The sequence below is a fragment of the Microtus ochrogaster genome, unplaced genomic scaffold, assembly GCF_000317375.1.
Source record: "Microtus ochrogaster isolate Prairie Vole_2 unplaced genomic scaffold, MicOch1.0 UNK1, whole genome shotgun sequence".
NCBI classification, from domain to species: Eukaryota; Metazoa; Chordata; class Mammalia; order Rodentia; family Cricetidae; genus Microtus; species Microtus ochrogaster.
Window position 1 is genome coordinate 22,677,912 of NW_004949099.1, and position 19,729 is coordinate 22,697,640.

The following is a 19,729-nucleotide window of genomic DNA, read 5'->3' on the forward strand; positions in this document are numbered from 1 at the left end:
TATCTATCTATCTATCTATCTATCATCTATCTATCTATCTATCATCTATCTATCTATCTATCTATCTATCTATCTATCTATCTATCTATCTATCTGTCTGTCTATCTCAGGTCTTCATGTTTGCAAGAACTTTACTTTGCCCACTAAGCCATCTCGCCAGCCCTCTTGTTTTTATTTATTTACTTATCTGTTTGTTTATCTAATTATTTATTTTTACAATATAATTTCTGTGATATATATTACAATAAAATGAACAAAAAAGAGAATGGAATTTCAAGTTCATCTTTAAAGTCTTCACCCAGTGATTGCCAGTAGGTGATTGCACAGAAGCGGAAGTGTACTAGGTTCTACCAGTTCTGGGCCAACAGGGCCAGCTCTGCACTCTGGGAAGAAAGCAACTCCACCCAAAGTGGAAGGGAAGGCCCTGGGCTATGAACAGAGAGGGAGTTTACACTCCTTGGAGAGACGAGCTGAGCTGAACGTTCACTCTGCAGCCCCAAAGAGTAAGTGTTGTCTCAGGCTCTGTTGTGTGACCTTGAGAAACTTTGTTGCCTCCTTGAATCTGTTTCTTCAATCACCAACGGGGGTCTTAGTGATCTTCTAAAGACTGCCTTGACTTTGAAAAGAACTCCTTGAGTGGCCGTGCAGCATCGAGGGCAAATTAGCCTACAGTAGGTGATTCAGTGAGTTCACAGGCACTTACACTAAAGTGCAAATGGATGATAGAGTTGTCTTTCCTGAGAAACATCAGGGGTGAATGGAGAGGCGTAAGGGGAGAGACTGCGAGAGGTCTCTTTACAGCCACACACTACCGATGCCACACAAGGCAGGCGTATTCTTTGGAGCTCCATTTTACACCTATACAAATCCAGCCTCAGCGAGGATCGAGTGACTCAGCCAAGGTCATACAGCAAGCAGATGGCACAGGCAGGGTTTCAACCAAGGCATGACTCAAATGTCCTTGCTGACGGAACATTGGATACCAGAAGAATGCTGGATGCCAAAATGGACAAAGATGTTGGGAAGGAAGAAAGTTAGGAAGAGTCCCTACTTCATGCACAGGGCTGATGGGCCCACTCGGCCCCAGCTTCCTGCGTCCCCCATCCTGGAAAACATTTTCTCTCCATAAGAGAGGCAATGAGATTATCCTATGAGAAGAATCATGGGCCCATGAGATGGATCAGGGGGTAAAGGCATCTGCTGCCAAGACTGATGACCTGAGTTCAATCCCCAGAACCACATGGTGGAAGGAGAGAACAGACTCTTGCAAGTCGGCCTGACCTCCACATGCACACTGTGATGTGCATGCACATACACCAGCAAAAATAAATAAATAAATAAATAAATAAATAAATAAATAAATAAATAAATAAATAAATTTCTTTAAAAAAATCAGTTCTCATGGAACTTGCCTATGTTAAGTTTAGAGCTATGTTCATTTAGCATTTCCTCTGAGGAGGGAAAGATATTATGCTAACTCACACCTCAGTCCATGAGGACTTCTTCAGGGGTCCTGGAGCTTCTCTAGACCTGACCAGCCAGGATTATACTAGGACCTCTCAGAATGGGAGGGATAAGAAGATGGGGGTGGAAAGTCTAGTTCTGGCCTCCCCCTGGGGCTCCCAAGTCTGGCTGTGTATGAGAGTGTTTTCCAGGGCGGTGGCCTTGGCTCCCCTGACCCGTGGCTTTGCAGTGAGCAGCCTTGCAGACAAGGCGCTCACTGTGCAGGCATGTTCCGAGCCACTGGCCCAGAGTCTCAGCCAGCTGGGGCCTGCTACAGTGAGTCAGCCCTTCACGGGGGAAAAGACAGTGGTGCCTGGTTCCTAAGTCACTTTTTCCAAGCCCTGTCCTGGACTGGCTTTCCGAAGGCCTTCATTTTCCCCTTTGGGATTCAGCACGGGGTATTCCCAGGGGTCGCTGACCAGCATGGGGGACAGGTTATATTTTATAGCTTAGCCACATACAAGTCATTGGAAATGGCCACCTGAAATATACTGCTTTTCCCATCCATAAAAAGAGTGAAAAGCTACAAGGGGTGAGTCTCTGTCAGTACTACAACTGTGACCAAATGGTCACATGCTATGAGCAAATGAACAGGACAAAAAAGTCCACCCTTGTCTCCTGTCACAGGCTTCTGTGGCACAGCGGGTCACCTGGAGCCTAGGTGGCAGTGGAGTCTGAGCAGTCAGCTTACTTTTCTGAAAAGCGATGCTCCCTCTGGCCCCTGGGGTGTTAAAGCAATCCTCTTTTATCTCCCCTGAACATCTTCCCTCAGCTGTGCCCCATCATCCCCTGCAACCACCCAGGCCAGAGTTTCAAATCAGGTCAGCTTGCCTTCCCCTCTGTACTCCTGGCTTCCCATGACTCCTGAGGCCACTCCACCTACCCAAGGTGGCCTTTCCTGGCTCAGCATGACAAGCTCCTAGGACAGTGTTTCAGAATTGGCCCCCAGTAGTCCAGGGTACAAATTCGTTTTGGCTAGAGGAAAGAGGTACCTGTTTGCCCGCCTCCAAGGCCTGGCTTGGTCTTGCTCATGAGTAAAGATTGTCTTCACCCCGCAGGGAGGGGGCTCAGGGGTACAGAAAGACATGCTCCTGTCCTCATGACAGTATGGGGAGGACATGTGTGAATGGGATAATTGCACAAAGAGAAGCCAACAATCTGAAATAAAGTGAAGGAAGAACACAGGAAAGCAGGTCTCAGGGCTGGGTATGGTTTGCAGTATTTGGGAAAAGGTTGATCTAGTAGGGATAGATAAGCAGGAGTTGTTTGGTTGAGGTAGCAAAGAGTGTAAAAAAAAAAGTTTATTATGGCTTCAACAGCCCACCCTCACTTCCACCAAAAAGCTGTCAAAAACCATAGACTCCTATGTACTTAGACTATGATCTTATTTGAAGTCTTTTGCTACTACTGTGTGCCATCAGCCATGGTTTATACTTGGGATCGAACCCAGTACTTTGTATATTCTAGTCATTCTGTATCAGCTGAACTATGTCCCTGTTTCCCCCTCTTCTTTTCAGGGTTGGATAGGAAATCCAGGCCCTATATGCTAGCCAAGCCCTCTGTGCCACCGAGCTACATCTAGAGCCTTTGGGTTTTTTAGAGACAAGCTCTCGATATGTAGCTAGTCTTAAACTCATAATTCTCCTACCTCACCTCTGGAGTGCTAAGATTATAGATATGTGCTGCCAGTCTGGCTCAGTGAATAGGGTCCTTCAGGAGTAATCAAGATAACACGAAGTCATAAGGCTAGTCTGTAAAACTGATTAGTGGCTTGTTTTGTTTCGTTTTTGTTGTTTGTTTAGTTGGTTGGTTAGTTGGTTGGTTTGGGTTTTTGAGACAGGGTCTCACTACATAGGCCAGGCTGGCCTTAAACTTAAGGTGATGATGTCTCTATCTCAGTCACCCACTTGGTGGGATTACACATGAATCACTATAGCCTACCTTTTGGTAAAAATGGTTTCTCTTTCTTCTTTTTTGATAGTAGCACAGATTGAACCTTGGGCCTCGTGTATATGAGGCAATCATCCATGCTAGCTCTCATACACAACCTTTCTGATTGGTGATTTTTCTTTTTATAAAGGGCTGGTTTTTGAAGATGGAGGCAGAGACAGGACATTGCTAGGGTGACACAAGAGCACCCTCAGGAGGAAGTGGCAATAGACAGGCCTTGCTCTAGGACTCCTAGGGCAGAACACCAGGCCTGTCATCCCTGGTATTTGAAGATACCGGATTGTAGTCCTTCTGAGACAATCCCAGCTAGAAAGCCAAGGGTTGAGGGTTGATGGGCCAAGGGGCCAAGGGGCAGAGGGGCCGCGGAAATAGTCCTGGCAAAAGCTGGGAGGCCTCGTGAGGCAGGTTTGAGAGCAAAGCCACCCGCCTGAAATGTGGTCAAAATTCCTTTCCACGAATGAGCATTGAATCAGTGTGGGTACCTCCTGCCACTATAGAAACAACATTCAAAATAACAACCTTGAAGACACCTAGATTGTTCAAGATAAGCTGGGTGGGGGTAGGAAGTGACCGACTCTCAGGGGCTTGCTTTGAGGGTGGGGACTGGAATCTTCAGTCTGTGTGTTCGCAGGTCGATCGCCTTCTGTCTCTGGGCTTCAGTGTTCTTCCTTCTTTACCCAGGGCATTCTGTGATCACGACTCCGTAGTGTGGCTAACTTGTGTGCAGTGCACGAGATGAGGACAAGAGAAGGCCATGTGCCGCACACAACCTTGTTCTTGTGCTTGCCGGCTGATTGGGTGGTGTCACTCCTTCTGACAGTGTTTAAGGCAAAAATAGCAAGTTCGCTGAAGCAGCATCTTCTTGCACAGGAATAGCAGTACCTCCTGGGCTGAGCCCCTGAGTGCCCAGGGCTGTATTTCTCAACTTTCCCTGATTGGATGAGACAGTCAGCACATGATCTTGTCAGGCCAATTGGGATCTTTCCCTGGGGGACCTGAGAGTGAAGTGTGTGTGGTAGAACCATATCTCTGCCTTGGCTCTATTTCTCAGGGTTCTAGTCTTGGAGTGTCTCTGTTTTGCTTAGGGTGGACAGGGAGCAGTTTCTGTCCAGGTGTTCTGACTCCCAGGAGTTAACCTTGTCAGCTTCAGTTGACTGAGACCCTGCAGCTGGCTTTGGTGTGTGTTGTTCTGGCATGAGGCTGTCCCTGTCCTCTTTTGGATCTCTCCCTAGAGTTAGAGACTCATGGTTGATAGTACATGAAGTACTGAGCCTCCAGAACACTCGGCCTTCACTGTTTTACTCTGCAAACTCTTTCAGAAAGGAGTCAACACTCCCCTCACTCATCTTGGAGTAAGGGGAACTGAGGCTCAAGAAAAAACATGACACTCACGGAACAGAAGGAACCCGGGATAGTTCAAGCCCTGACCCAGGAAGAAATAATCCTTTGTCCACAGATAAAGAAGAGGAACTGCCAAAGGCTGGGTGGGAACCAAAGTGAGAACAGGAAAGCCACTGCCATCTTCTGCCCTAGGCGCCTAGTAGTCCTTATACACTAGGATTTGAAATACATTCTGTGCTCGGGAGATGGTTGAAAAAAAATAAAATCACCATGCTATTTATTGAGTACCTTACAATACATGAAGCCTTCTTCTATCCCCCGTTTTTATGTTGATTTTCTAGACAAGGTGTCATGTAGCCCTGTATGGTACTGCGACATAACCTTGAACTTTCGATTCTTCTGCCTCAGAGATGATAGGCATAGACCACCATGCCAGGCCATTTTTTTTTTCTGCTGTGGATCCAATCCAGGGTTTTGTGCATGCTATGAAAGCGTGTTACAAACTGAGATGCATCCAGGCATTGTGCAAGATCAGTCAATGTGACACAGCAAGAGCCTGTCTCCAAAACACAATAAAATCAATCGCTGGCTTCCAGCCAAGAGTGGGACTTCTGCCTCTAATCACAACTACTTGGAAGGCTGGGGCAGGAGGACCGAAAATTCCAGACCATGTTGGGCATTTGAGACTCTCTCCCTCTCTTTAAGTAAAAAGTAAAAAGAGAACTGGGGATCTAGGTCCGTGGTAGAAATACTTAGCTGACTGTCACCTGACCTTACATGACGACACTGTTCCCATTTCTGAAAAGACAGGGCTACTGTGCAGAGGAGGAATCAATGTCCCTGAGTCCACACGGCCAGTGAACAGCAACCATTAACTATCTGGCAACTGAGTGTACTTCTAACCACTGGGCTACACTGTCTAGCCTCTAATGGATGGGTGAGCTCGAACATGCAAGATGCATACATAGACACACGTGTGAAAGGAGAACAAGAGAATGTGAAGTCTGAGAAACATAAGCTTCAGAAAGTTCTCTGGGGAAGCAGAATAGCATAACTGTACGTCTAGGTAAGAGTCTGAATCCCTGGGGCGGTAGGTAGCTCATCGATAGGGTACTTACCTCCCCTGGGTTCTGGGTTTTATTACTAACAATAACATAATTGCACACGAGTCCTCTTTTTCCTTTCAAAGCTGCCATACATTTCCATGATGATGTTCAAGTTTCTCTTTTCTCCACCCCAACCCCCTCTGAGAAAAGTTTTGCTATCTAGCCAGGCTAAGAATGACCCTTGATCTCTTGTCTTAACCCACACTAATGAAAGTGTCGTGATCCTCATGCCTCAGCCTCTAAAGCGGAAGAATTAGAGACATTTGCCACCATGTTCAATGATCAGAAACAGTTTTCTAATAAAAAAACAGAGGTTTTTTGTCTCTGTAGGACACAAAAGATAAGACCAAGGCTGAGGACTGTGTGGAGTAGCGGGGTCACGGTAGTGCAGGTCCCACTAGGGATGGCAGGTCCTGAAAGGCAAGCCATCCTTTGCTGCAAGTCTGAGTGTCATCTACTTGGGGCATAAAGATCTGGAGAGTACCCACTTCACCATACTGCAAGGACAGGTTACCTGTTTACTCTGAAGCCAGACCAACACAAAACAGACCAAAGAACAGTCAACAGTCAAAGAAAGACCTACCAGGGACCTGGGACCCAGCAGTGTCTACTGCACCAAAGTCACTCCCGCAGCCATGGGACAGAGTAGGTGCAGACTGGAGTGAGGTTCTATCTGTCGGTCCACAAGGTCTCTACATTGCTGGGAGATGTGTTAGGAGTTTATTGCCTATATAGCTTTATCCTTCAGGGAAACTCATCAGAGGTCTTGTTGGAGAAGACATAAAAGTCTTCTGGGAGGAAAGTAAAAGGAACCTTAGAGAAATGCATCCTGCCTTCCAGGTGCATTGGAACTACGAGTAGATGTGGAACATTTTCCTTGTCCTGGAGCTATCCGAAGCATTTTAGAAACAGTACTCCTTCAGCCCTCAGGACACTCGGAGGTAGAGATTGTCACTGTCCTTGTAAGTGCCGGGATAGCTGAGGCTGAGACTTTCAAGGTTACATAGCTAATGAGTGCTACAACCAAGAGCTAAGCATACATGTGACTCCACATTTTCTGTCTGCCTGTTTGTCTGTCTGTCTTTTGATACAGGGTGTCCTGTAGATGGAAGGGCGGGCTGCGTTCCCGCCAGGCTCCTACATGGCTAGCTTTATACCCGAATTAATAACACACAAATTGTACAAATTTAAATACTGCCTGGCCTGTTGTCTGTAGCTTCTTATTGGCTAATTCTCACATCTTGATTAACCCATTTCTATTAATGAGTGTAGCACCACGAGGTGGTGGCTTACCGGGAAGGATCTTAACCTGTGTCCATCTTGGAGAGGAGAGCTATAGCGTCTGTGACTCACTTCCCTTCTTCCCAGCATTCTGTTCTGTCTACTCCACCTATCTAATTTTCTGTCCTATCAAAGGACCAAGGCAGTTTCTTTATTAACCAATGAAAGTAACACATAGACAGATGACCCTCCTCCATCAGTGTCCTGTATCCCAGGTTGGCCTCCAACTCAATATATAGCTGAGGGTTGCGGGGAATGGTGGCCCATGACTTTGATCCCAACACCAGGGATCAAATTTACCCCTGAATTCCAGGCCAATCTGGTCTACAGAGGGAGTTCCAGGTTTCAGGACAGCCAGGGTCTATACAGAGAAACCCTTTCTCAATATGTGTGTGTGTGTGTGTATGTGTGTGTGTGTGTGTGTGTGTGTGTGTGTGTGTATGGCCTCCATTTCTACCTCCCAAGTCTTGGAATTACTTGTAGTTGTGTAGGTGTGCACAACTACAAATACACCAGGTTCAAAACCAAGCCTTCAATCACGCTAGACAAGCACTCTAGCAACTGAGCCATTTGGTTTTTGACACGGGATCTTATGCAATCCATACTGTGTTCAAACTCAAACTCAGGATGTAGCAGAAGATGACCTTGAACTGCCAATCTTTCCACCTCAGTCTCCTATGTGATGGAATTACAGGCACATATGACCTATCACTCCTGCCTCATTTCAAATTCGTCAGTGCTGTGTTCAGTCTTACGTAGGTGTTTGTCTTTTATCTCAGCATCCATCAACCCTTCAGTCCACACCTACAGGCGAAGTTTTTCTTGGATGCTGGGGATGAATGGAGTGGACAGAAAGCCCTGCATGCATGGAACTTCCATGATGCCATCCGTGAGATCAAAGCAGCATTAGAGTTGGGGATTATGTCTTCTGTTTATGGATGAAGTGTCCAAGGAAGGTGTTCCAGAGATTTTGCTGGTCCTCATCACCCTGCATGCGTGTGTTTGCCTGGCCGCTGCTACTGTGGGACAAACATTCATTTCAAACTGTCTAGGGGTCAAGTGGAGACCCAAACACACAGAGCTCCCGTCACATGAGGTGTTCATTATCTGTGGATTGTTCTCAAATGTCTTCCTGACCTGCCCTTTCAGCTGAGGCTGCAGAGCAGCTGGACTGACTCACACCCCAGGAAGCTGACACTGTCCTCAGACAAGCCCCAAGTAGAAGGGACAAGGCCAGGGATGTCTGGAACAGCAAAGCCAGTAATAGTGCCTGGGGTCAGAGAAGCTCTTTGCCTTCCCAGGGTGGCCTATGGCCAAGAGTAAGCCCTGTCCCTAGGTATGTTAGGAAAAAATTCAGAGGAGAGGTTAGTGTTCCTTAGCCAGCCCCGTGCCCTTACACTTCACCTTCCTCATCTGGAACAGGTTCCAAAACATGATGAATTCGAATGAAACTATGGCTTTTGGACCCCGCCCCCATGCCTTTTCAGTTTATCTACAAAGTTCTGCACTCTGCCTTTGTGTCTTCCTCATTTCGTGTGACCAGGGTCTCTGAATAAAGTCATTCACATAAAGGTATAAATAACTGATAAACATTTCAAATGTTGTATCTTACAAAGAAATCTTTTCATTGGAATATTTTTTCTTTCTTATTTTTATTTTTTTTTATTTGAGACCGAAGTATATGTTGGTCTAGAACTCACTATACAGCCCAGGCTGGCCTTGGCTTTGTGGCAATCCTCTTGCCACAGCCTCTCCAATGCTGGTGATTACAGGCCTAAGCCATCACATATTGTTTCTACAAACAATTCACAAATACCTAAGTGTGTTCTGGACAGAGCTAAATTCTATCTATAATCATATAAAATAGCCAGTGCCCAACAATGTAAAGTGTCCATGTTGGCTTCCCAACCACAATGAAGAGATGTGGAAATTATTTTTTTCTCCATTTGCTTTAATAAAGTAAAGAATGAGCCTCAGTAAAAGAATGCTGGCCTAGCATTTCATGGCCTGGGTTTCACACTCACACACACACACACACACAATATTATTTTATATATTATTATATATAATAATATAATGTATTATATTTATTATATCAGTTTTCTCCTTCTACCATGTGGGTCTCAGGCATTGAATTCAGGCTTGGCTGCAAGCATCTTAACCTGCTAAGCTATCTCGCTGGCCCCTAATCATCTTGTCATACTAAGGAAGATGAGCCTTGGCTTTAGATCCTCCATTCCACAGTGAGTGAGAATAACTATCCTCAGGGCAATTTTGTTAGACATGAATACAAGCTCTCTTTTGATCATTTTGTTCTCTAAGGTAACCCCAAATCTTAGGACAGGGGTCTAACACATAGGTTGCATCACAAATGGCAGGTATCTTCCGGCATCGGGAGCATGCAGGAAAGTACTGATTTGGGCAGGGGTCTCTTCTGGAGGCCTGGCTGGTAGATGGCGTCTAGAATCAGGCAGAACCAGGGAGATAAGGCCCTCTGCAGTGACAGGCTCAGGGAGGGAGACCTCCAGTGAGCCACACACCACAGCACGCAGGAAGAGGGACGTTTTTACTCATTGACAGTCATCACTGTGAACCCCTTTCTGACACCCCTTCCTTCAAGCCCTGGCCTGCTTACTGGAAGACACAAACTCCCCGTTTTCTACATCCTGAGCTGGAGGCCACACAGACTAGGCTGGTACTGCAGACCCTGGGAAGTTTTGGCAGATTTGGGGTGCTTGTGGTGTATGCATAAGGGAGGCAGGTGATAATACTGCAGTCTAGCTTCAATGCACTAGCTCTAGCTCATTTCTTCCCAGACCTTTGACGGTGGCTTGGGTCATGCCTTAAGCACGAGCGTGCAGGCGTGCTCAAAAACACAAGGTGAAAAAGGACAAACCTGAAAGCCATGGTGACTGACACAAGCCACAAAGAAACTACCATCTTCGGAGACAGTCTGACATAGTCCAGGCTAGCCTTGCTATAGCAAAGGCTGACCATGGTGCCACAGAGGATGACCTTGGACTTTTGATCCTTTTATCTTTTCTTCTTCTCAGATGCAGGGATTATACGTGTGTGCCAACACATCCAGCTGGAAAAAGTATTCCCCCTAAAAGGCAATGCTTGTACAGTTAGGATCCTGACCCTGAGCTAGCCTACTGGGCTCCTAATCTCAGACCTCCTCCCAGGCAGCTCTAGGACTCTAAGCAATTGACCTGACCTCTCTGAGACTCTATACCCTTCTCTACAACAGACCTCTATAAGCAAATGAATTAGTGAGTTCATGGCCCTTAGAATGTATTCTCGCAGGATGTGATAGCTCATCCCTGTAATCCTAGTACTAAAGAGACTAAAGAAGGACTACTGAAAGTTTGAGGCCAGCCTGGGCTACACAGTAAGTGCCAGGGTAGCATGTGCTACAGAGTGAGATCTCGTCTCAAAAACAGCAAAAGGAAGACAAACAAACAGATCATAGAAACAAGACAAAAATGACAAATAAAAACAAATAGGGTTAACAAAAAGCAGGTTGGGGTGAGAGGAGGGATGGGGAAGAGAGGGGTAGCGAGGGGAAACAGCTAATTTTGGTAAAGTATTTACCCTGGAAATATGTGGACCTGAGATTGATCCTCAGAATCCATATAAAAATCCAAAGATGGGGAGAAAGAGATTGGAGAATCCTTGGATGGAGGTAGGGAGCTGTGTGTCCAGCCAGCCCAACCTACTAGGTGAGTTCTAGGCCACGGACAGATTCAACAACAACAAAAAGATAGACCGTGACCAGAGAACAAAAAAGCACACACGTGGGTCAGCTTGCTGTGCATGCACAGGTCATGTGTCCATGAACTTCTAACACCACGCAGCCTACACAAGAAAGTGAGTTAAAGTGTGTAAAGTGACAATGATGTGTTTGGCCCAGAGTCGGCTCCCGTGCTCTTTGCTATTGCTTCTACATCATTCATTATCGGCAGCCCTGGCAGGGAAAAGAGACACCCAGTCCAATTTCACAGCAGAAGGAAGAGAGGACCGCAGAGGTGATCCACTGGCCTGTTCCCTGACCCACTGCTTAGGAGTGACAGCGGTGGTAGGATTGGAAGCCAGGTCAAGCTGACCTTTCTCCTGTGGCTGAAGAGCTGTGGGTGGAGAAAGGTCAAAGCCCCAGAGGCCACTGGGGAGGCTGGCAGGGAAGAGCCCTGAGTTTGACAAGGATCCTTTGAGGGCTGATAGTATGATTGCCCAAGTTCACCCCTGTTGTCCTGTGAAGAATCCACTAGCCCAGACAAGCTCCTGTCTGGAGGTAAGAGTAGCCCAACCTGTCCTGTGACACAATGTATTGTTGAGGGGGCCACCACAGGCAGGAATGTAGGGAATCATACTCCCCTAAGCCTCTTCCTGGTAATGAGGGGCAGACACCCGATGGCCATGGTGACCTGAGTGGACAGATCACCATGTGCCTCCTGTCATGGATGAGAGAAAGGGGGGAGGGAGGGAGGCAGGGAGGGAGGCAGGGAGGGAGGCAGGGAGGAAGAAAGGGAGGAAGGGGGCAGATGGGTGAGGGGAAGGAGGGGACAGAGGGGAAGGGGAAGGGAGGAGAGAGGGAGGGGACAGAAGGGAGGGAAGGGGAGGGGAGGGGAGGTGGGCAAGGTCCACCTTTTATAAGGAGGTGCTTTTTGTGGCTGCAGCTGACGACAAATCCTATTGGGACCCCAAGGGTAGGCTAGTGCAGATGCCTGAATACTAACATTCCTCCTTTTTGCTTATTATAAAAAGGTGAGGAGTTAGAAACGGGTAGCAGGTGAGGCAGGGATGAGGGCACTGTGCTCTAGAGACTGCTTCCTGCTGACCTGGGGTGTGTGGATCATCTTTAGGGGCCCTGAGAAAGCTGGGGTGCTGGCCACATCCTGGAGTATCTGACTGTTTCACTTTGCTGTCCAGACCCTATGGAACTGTTCAAGGGTCACTTGGACCTGGCAAAATGCTGTTCAAGGTGGATCCAAGTTGACTCCCTGAAGCTCACAAGAACTGAAAGCCCCTGTTCCTTTCCCACCACCACAGCATCGCCTGGACACCTTTCTAGCCCAGTTACCAGAAGACACAGGTGGCTGATTACTGAGGGGAGTCAATAGTAAAAAGTGGAACAACAAATTTACCAAACTGGTAAGGTTGTCTCCTGGGAAGGCAAGGAAAAATGTCAGGGAAAGGTCATCAGGGGTTTATAAACGTAAATAGAAAGAAAGGGAAAACCTGTGTGTGCTGAGCAGGAGGAAGCTGTCTTCTCCATCTGACCTGCATGTTGCCGCAGACAGGATATTTAGAGAGGGAGAACAGACTCAAGCAGGTTTGGAGCAATGAAAAAGAAAGTGGAGAATTCTCTCTGTTCCCTGACTGTTGGGCCCAAGGAATACTGAGGCCACGTTTGATATGAAAGGAGTGGTCAGTGAGTCTCCAAAAGACATCCTGCTGGGAGAGAAGAGGTATATGACACAGTAACCAAGGATGAGGCAGGAGAAGGTTGGGCATGAGTGAGGTAGAGAAAGAAAATCCAAAGGCCTGAATACCCTGGCATCCCAGGGACCCAGGGAGGGTCAGATTGAGTGGGATCAAGCTGCTTGGTACATCATCATGCAAGAACAGGGGCCAAGGGCTCTGAGCAGGAGAGAGACACAGTCACCTGGTACCAGGACTTTGAGAAAAGCCAGAAGGCGAGGAGAGGCCTGTGCTCGAAAAAGGAAGCCTCACATCCCGGGGAAGAGTCAGAGGTGGATAACCCCGCCAGACCCAATTGTTGGTAGTGAATGGAAAGCAAAGCCATCAGCAAATGTGAAAGCAGATTTGTTGCAGGTAGAAGTGGATCAGAAAGCAAATTTATTGCGGGTGGAAGAGAGCAGACCAGAAAGCAGTATCTAAGTGGTGTCTGGGCTAGATCTGACTGCAAAGGCAGATGAGTTTAGAAGCCCTTAAATTGAACACTGAATGCAAAAGTCCGAGGTTTTGCAAAAGGCATCCCAGTGGGGATCTTGGAGGGACAGACACAGTTCCCATGAGTGAGACAGAGAAGACCCAAGGGTCTGCAATTCCCAGTGTCTCGGGAATCAGAGAGGATTAAGTAGGCACAGGCTATCCTGTGCATCATCATACAAAGAACAGTGGCCAAGGACTCAGACCCCAAGAGAGCTGTGGTTGCCTGGTACCAGACTTGACGAGGCCAAAAGGCGAGAAACCACACTTGAGAGACAAGTCCTCACTAAAGGGAAATGGCCAGAGGTGGAGAAGAGGGGGCTCACCAGTCATGCTGGTGTGGATGGAGGAGCCCAGTGATCCGTTACTTGGAGAAGGAAGGCTTTTGTATGTGGATCAGGTTCCAGGGTCTCTGGTGTGCCTCAAACTGCTGGCAGGCAGGAGAAGGCACCAGGAGAGCCTGCGACCCCAATGATATAATTTTAAAAATGCCACGAAGAAAAGTCATGCCATACAACGGGGCTCACGTGGGAGGTTTATTGGAAGAGGAGAGAGAAGGATCAGAAAAGGGGGCAGAGAGGGGGGCAGAGACTGCTCCCTGGGGGCAAGAACGATGAAAGAGGAAGAGGGGGGAGGGAGAGAGAGGGAGGGGGTAAGGTCTACCTTTTATAAGGGAACATAGCAAATGTGCACAGGAGGTGCTCTTACTGGCAGCACTTGAGGGTGTATCCTGTCAGGACCTCAAGGGCAGGCTAGTACAGACACCTGAAGCCCTCTTCTGACTTCCTCAGGCACCAGGCAAACATATGGTGTACATACATCCAAAATGCAGGCAAAACATTCGTACGCATAACACAAAATGAAACAAAACAACAGACTAAAAGCAAAAGCAACAAAACAAAAAGAAAATGAAGCAGGCTGAGCAAGCCAGTAAGCATCGCTCTTCCGTGGCGTCTGCTTCAGTTGCTGCCTCCAGCTCCCTGCTCTGACTTCCCTCAGTGATGGAGTTCAACCTGAGAGCTGTATGATGACATGCTCACCCCAGGTTGTTTGTGGTCTCACTGTTTCATTACAGCAATAGAAAAGTAATCAATACAAGAAGGATGTGCTGTGCCCAAGGGGCCTACACAGACAGACACTTGGTCATCAACTGAGAGTCAGAGATTTTGGCTTCCCCAACTGTCTGGGTATCCTAGGATGTGGGCAGCCATGGCTCCTTTAGTGGGAACATTTATAAGAGATTCCCCAAGTCTTCAGATTGGGTAAATGTAAACCATAAATGGTTCCAGGTTCTGCCAGGAAACCACACTGCAACTTCAGGAGCCCTAACACACAGTCACCACGACACCAGCAGCCGTTCTCCGGGATGCAGAGCTTGCATCCTCCTTGGGGGCAGAAGCAGGAGGCCATAATGAAAGTCTTCCATAGGCAGCCCTAAAGTGCTTTCAGCTTCTAGCTGATCTGAGACACCGCTACCCCCACAACATCTGAAATTACAGTTGCCCTTCTCTATCTGTGGATACAGCATCTACAAATTCAGCAACCCAGGGATCGAAATTTACTTGTTTTAAAATGCAGAATATCTGCCCAGTGTGCATAAGGTCTGTGCTGAAAGTGTCATTATCCCCCAAACAATATGGTTGAAGTATTTACATAGTGTTCTAGCATTTACCTTGGTGAGATATTATGTTATAGACAATTGAAGGTTTACAGGAGTGTATGTATAGTGTCTTCATTAGGTTTCTACTGTTCTGAAGAGACACCATGACCACAGCAACTCTTACAATGAAAAAAATTTAATTGGAGTGACACTCTTCCAGTTTCAGAGGTTCAATCCATTATCATCATGGTGGAGAGCATGGCTGTGTGCAGGAAGACTTGGTGCCAGCTACATCTTGATCAGAAGGCAACGGAAGGACTGTGCCACCTCAAAGTCCACACCCACAGTGACACACTTCCTCCACCAAGACCACATACTTCCTAATAGTGCCACCTCCTATGAGATTATGGGAGTCAATTACATTCAAGCTATCATGTATAGGATCTAAAAAAATACCATCACCAGGTGGTCATGGCACACTCCTTTAATCCCAGCACTCTGGAGGCAAAGGCAGGCATATCTATGTGAGTTTGAGGCTAGCCTGGTCTACAAAGCTAGTCTCAGGACAACCAATGCTGCCCAGAGAAACCCTGCCTCAAAAAACAAAAACAAACAAACAAAAACTCACAAAAGCAACAACAAAAAAAAACTACTATGTTTTTCAAGGACTTGAACAACATTGGATTTTGATACCTGGGAAAAACCTGGGTGAATCTCTCTGAGAGACTGAGAGATAATTGTAATTAATTAAAATTTAAATTTAAAACATGGGGGGGGTGGTCTTGGGGAGGTAGCTCAGTTGGTAGAATGGTTGCCCAGCTTGAGGTCCTGGTTTGCTCTCTGATACTGCATAAACTGAGCATGTGGCCAATAATCTTAGTCCTCAGAAGGTGGAGGCAGAGACTCATCCTTCCTAGTGTTCAAGGATATCCTGGGATATAATGTTCAAGTTCATCCTCAATGCTCAAGGGTAGCCTGGGATACACAGGAATCTATCTCAAAAACAATTTTTTTTAAAAAAATTACCATCACGACATTCAAATGTTCATAAAAAGAAAGAATAGTATAATAAAATTCAGGCCCCAAATCTAACTTGCAAGGCTATGAATTTGTGGATAGTTATGCTTTCTTTTTATGATTAAAAACCAAACAAACAGGGGCTGAGGAGTTGGCTTAGTGGCTAAGAGCATTGTTCTCCTTCCAGAGAATCCGGGTTCAATTCTCATCACCCACATGATGCTTAACAACCATCTGTAACTCCAGTCTCAGGGGAACCAGTGTCCTCTTCTGACCACCATGGTCACCGCAGGCACACAGTGGGCAGACTTACCTGCAGATAAAACAACCGTACACACAAAACAAAATGAAACAAATAGGTTTGTTTAAATCAAATTGTAAGTAACACACCATGTTATCTGTGAATATCCTCTGAATAGATCTGGATTCCTTATAGAAAAAAATATTCTTAATTTTAAAAGAAATTTACAGGGGTTGGAGAGATGGCTCAGTGGTTAAGAGCCCAGGTCCTCATTCCCAGCTCACAACCATCTGTAACTATAGTTCCAGGGGTTCAGATGCTCTCTTCTGGCCTCTGGAGGCATCCAGCATAGGCACACATGTTATGCAAACATTCATTCAGGCAAAACGCCATATACATAAAAAAATTTTTTTTTAAAGAAAACTATGTAGCATGCACTCACCTAGCATTGGTCGAATGGAGTAGCTGAGGCTGCGTATGAACCTCTTTGTCACCTTATTCTGGGCAGGGTGTCTCTCTGAGCCTCAGCTTCCTAAAGTGTGAAATGGGTACAAAAGGTGTGCGTGCCTTTATGTGAGTGGTTCGCAACCTCCCTAGTGCTGTGACTCATGTTCTGGTGACCTCCAACCAGAAAATTATTTCATGGCTACCTTGTAACTATAATGTTGCTACCGCTATGAATTGTAAAGTAAATATCCGATACAGGGCTCCCTAAGGGGTCGCGACCCACAGGTGGAGGACCACTGCTTTATGTGGCAGGTGTTAGTGTAGAAGGAATTGATCGTTATTGGTGTGATGCCTGGCCCACTGCAGGTGCCCAGCTCAGGTGGGCGTGGTTACTGCTTTGAGAGCATCCTTCCCACCTGGGCTGAGACTCACACATCCTGAGTTGAAATGCCAAAGAAAGCAAATGGCTTCCCCTAGCACGCAGAAGCGTTGCTCCGGAAGGGAGTCGGCCTCGTGTGGGAAGACACACTTCTGCTTGTCTGGGGTGGGGGTTTGTAATCCCTGATCCCACGCATCCAGAGGCTAACTTCAAGGCCAGCTTTGTTTTGTTCTGTTTTGTATTTTGGTGCTAGGGATGCAACCCAGAGCCACACTCGTGCTAGGAATACTTGCTACCATCTGGCCGCCTACGCGACTCCCGTGATGGCTTATTGACTAATAATATGTTCCATCTGACAGGGTGACTTATGCTTACGGGTCCCACAAGGAAGGAGAGAAAGGAAAGGATAAAGAGTAGAAGATAAGACTGAAATCTGCTTTACAGATGGAAAACAAGTCTGGCTTTGCATGCCCGCTAATGACGGAGCTAAGAACGGACAGGGGAACCCAGTCCCAGCTCCCACATCTGTAAAACGGCTGGGCTGAAAGTGCAGGCAGCCATCCTGAGATGGCCAGACGGACCAGGTGAAGGCCCAACCCCGATAGCGGCAAGATGTTTATGCACATACGGAGAAGGCAGCTTCTAAGAACCAGTAGCTTGTACTTTCTCTGAAGAGGCTTTTGAAAGCGAAGGTTTCAGAGACAGTCTCCCCCCCCCCCCCCCCCCCCCCTTATAGATGGAGGGCACACAGCTAAGGTGCACAGCCAGAGGCAAACACTTCCCTTTCTGTTCTTGTTAATGCAGATAAAAGCACTTCCTTCCGCATTCTCGGGACCTGCTCTGCACCCCTTGCCCATTCTGGCAGCCTCCTATCCTCACGGCCTCCACCCTCCCGCTGCCCCGCACTTGACCTAGTCCTACGTGGTCCACAGGACAGGAGCCCTGGGCCGCCCTCACCTCAGCTGGTACCTTCTCTCCTTTCCTGTGCTGGTGCCCGGCCTTTCACTTCTTCCCGCAGGGCGCAGGGCGGAGGTGGCCACTGCACCTCTTTCCTGCAGCTGTGGTGGTCTGAGGGACAGACGGTGATAGGATTGGTTCTGCTCTCAGGCAGATTTCTCCACATGCTTAGATTTCGTCTTCAGGACGCTGCAGATAGTCACCTCCACTTCCCTGGGTGGAGGACGCCATGTTCGTCCCCCTCCAAGAGGGATTTCTCTCGTTTAAACCTCTCTAGCAGCATAGGGTAGGAGGATGGCTCAGCTGTAAACCACTTACCACACAAGCTTGAGGCCCTGAGTCAGATCTCAAGTTGGGTTCGCCTGTAATCCCAGAGTTCCTGCAGCGATATGGAAGGAGACAGGGGAACCCCCAGGAACTGGCGGACCAGCAGCAGATAACAAGAGCCCCTGCCTTACACAATGTATAATGCTCCATCCTGACACTGACATCTGAGGTCACGCTCTAACCTTCACACAGGCAACATGATACGTGTGTGCGCACACACATGCACACACACACACACACATACACACACACACACACATACACACACTCCTCCAGAACACCAGCTCTTCTTAACCACACCCACACATCAGCATCTTACCTATCTTACCGTCTTTGAAGTGACAGCTAGCTATCTAGACTTATAACAGCCCATCCCCATTGTACTGCTGAGGGAGGCCGCAGATTTCAGTGATGGCAGTGCAGGGAACCTCAGGATCGGCTCAAAACACCCCAAGACTAAGTTCTCTGCACAAAGGAGAATTATTTGCCCCGGAGGAACAAAAGACAGGGAATAAGAGACAAAGACAGAAGATAGAGGAAGAGGGAGAAGGGGAAGGAGACAAAGGAGAGGGAAGAAAAGGGGGCAAGGGGAAGGGGGTGGGATATTTGTCTTGGAAGGGATGAACAAAAGACTGCCTTTGGATAGAGAGGAGTCAGATGCGGCACCTAGGTACGAAAGAAAACCCACGTTAGGATGAGGTTTTAATTTTAATGGGACATGTTAATGAGATAAGACAAATGGGGCTTTTGATGCTGGACTTCAATACTTTGGTAGCTGGACCCTGGTAGTCAGCCTCAGAAGGAGGAAGTGGCCAGAGAAAGGGAATAGACCTTAGGGGCTAGGTTCAGGATCGTAATCCACCACTTTTAAGCAAGGCAGAGGGAATAGGGGACGAGCAAGGCCTGCCAGAGCCATAAGCTCTAGTGGGCTCATGTCCGTTGAGGCAGAAGGGTCCCGGGAGGGCTTACTACTCCACTCATCTAGTTATGAGTGCCTGTTGTCAAATAGTGCCAGATAGCAAATGCTGTATATGCAGCGGGCCCTAAGGTAGGGCTCCTGTCCTCTCAAGGCTTACAACTAAGGGGTGATGGTGGAGGTGGTCACAGACACGGAAACAGAACTTCACGACAAGCTGGTCCTCTCCCTTGGGCTGTTGACACTGAAGTCACTACCATGCAGTGGACAACTCACCGTGAATTAGCCAGGTGGTTGAAACCACTCCAACAACAGGGCCCTTGGAACTACACCTTGTGGTCACAGGTGCTTTGGAGTGAATCTCAGTGGCTTTCCAAGTCATTGCCGTCTCGATTGCTCCCCATAGCCCACACCTAAAAGCTGGCAGAGGCTGGGTGGGGACATGAGTCACCATCACCAGCCTAGAGCCTTTGTCTGACACTTTCCACCCATGGCCAGGAACACCCTTCTGGAAACCAAGGTGAAAGGGAGGGTAGCGTGCAGTCTGGAATTACAGACCGGGCATCCACAGCTCTGTGGTTCTCCTTGCCCAACTCCTCCCTATCTCCTACCTCCCAGGGATTCATGAGCACTCACTGGAAGAGCTCCCCAGGAGCTGCCTCCAGCTGCAACAGTGTGTGTGTGTGTGTGTGTGTGTGTGTGTGTGTGTGTG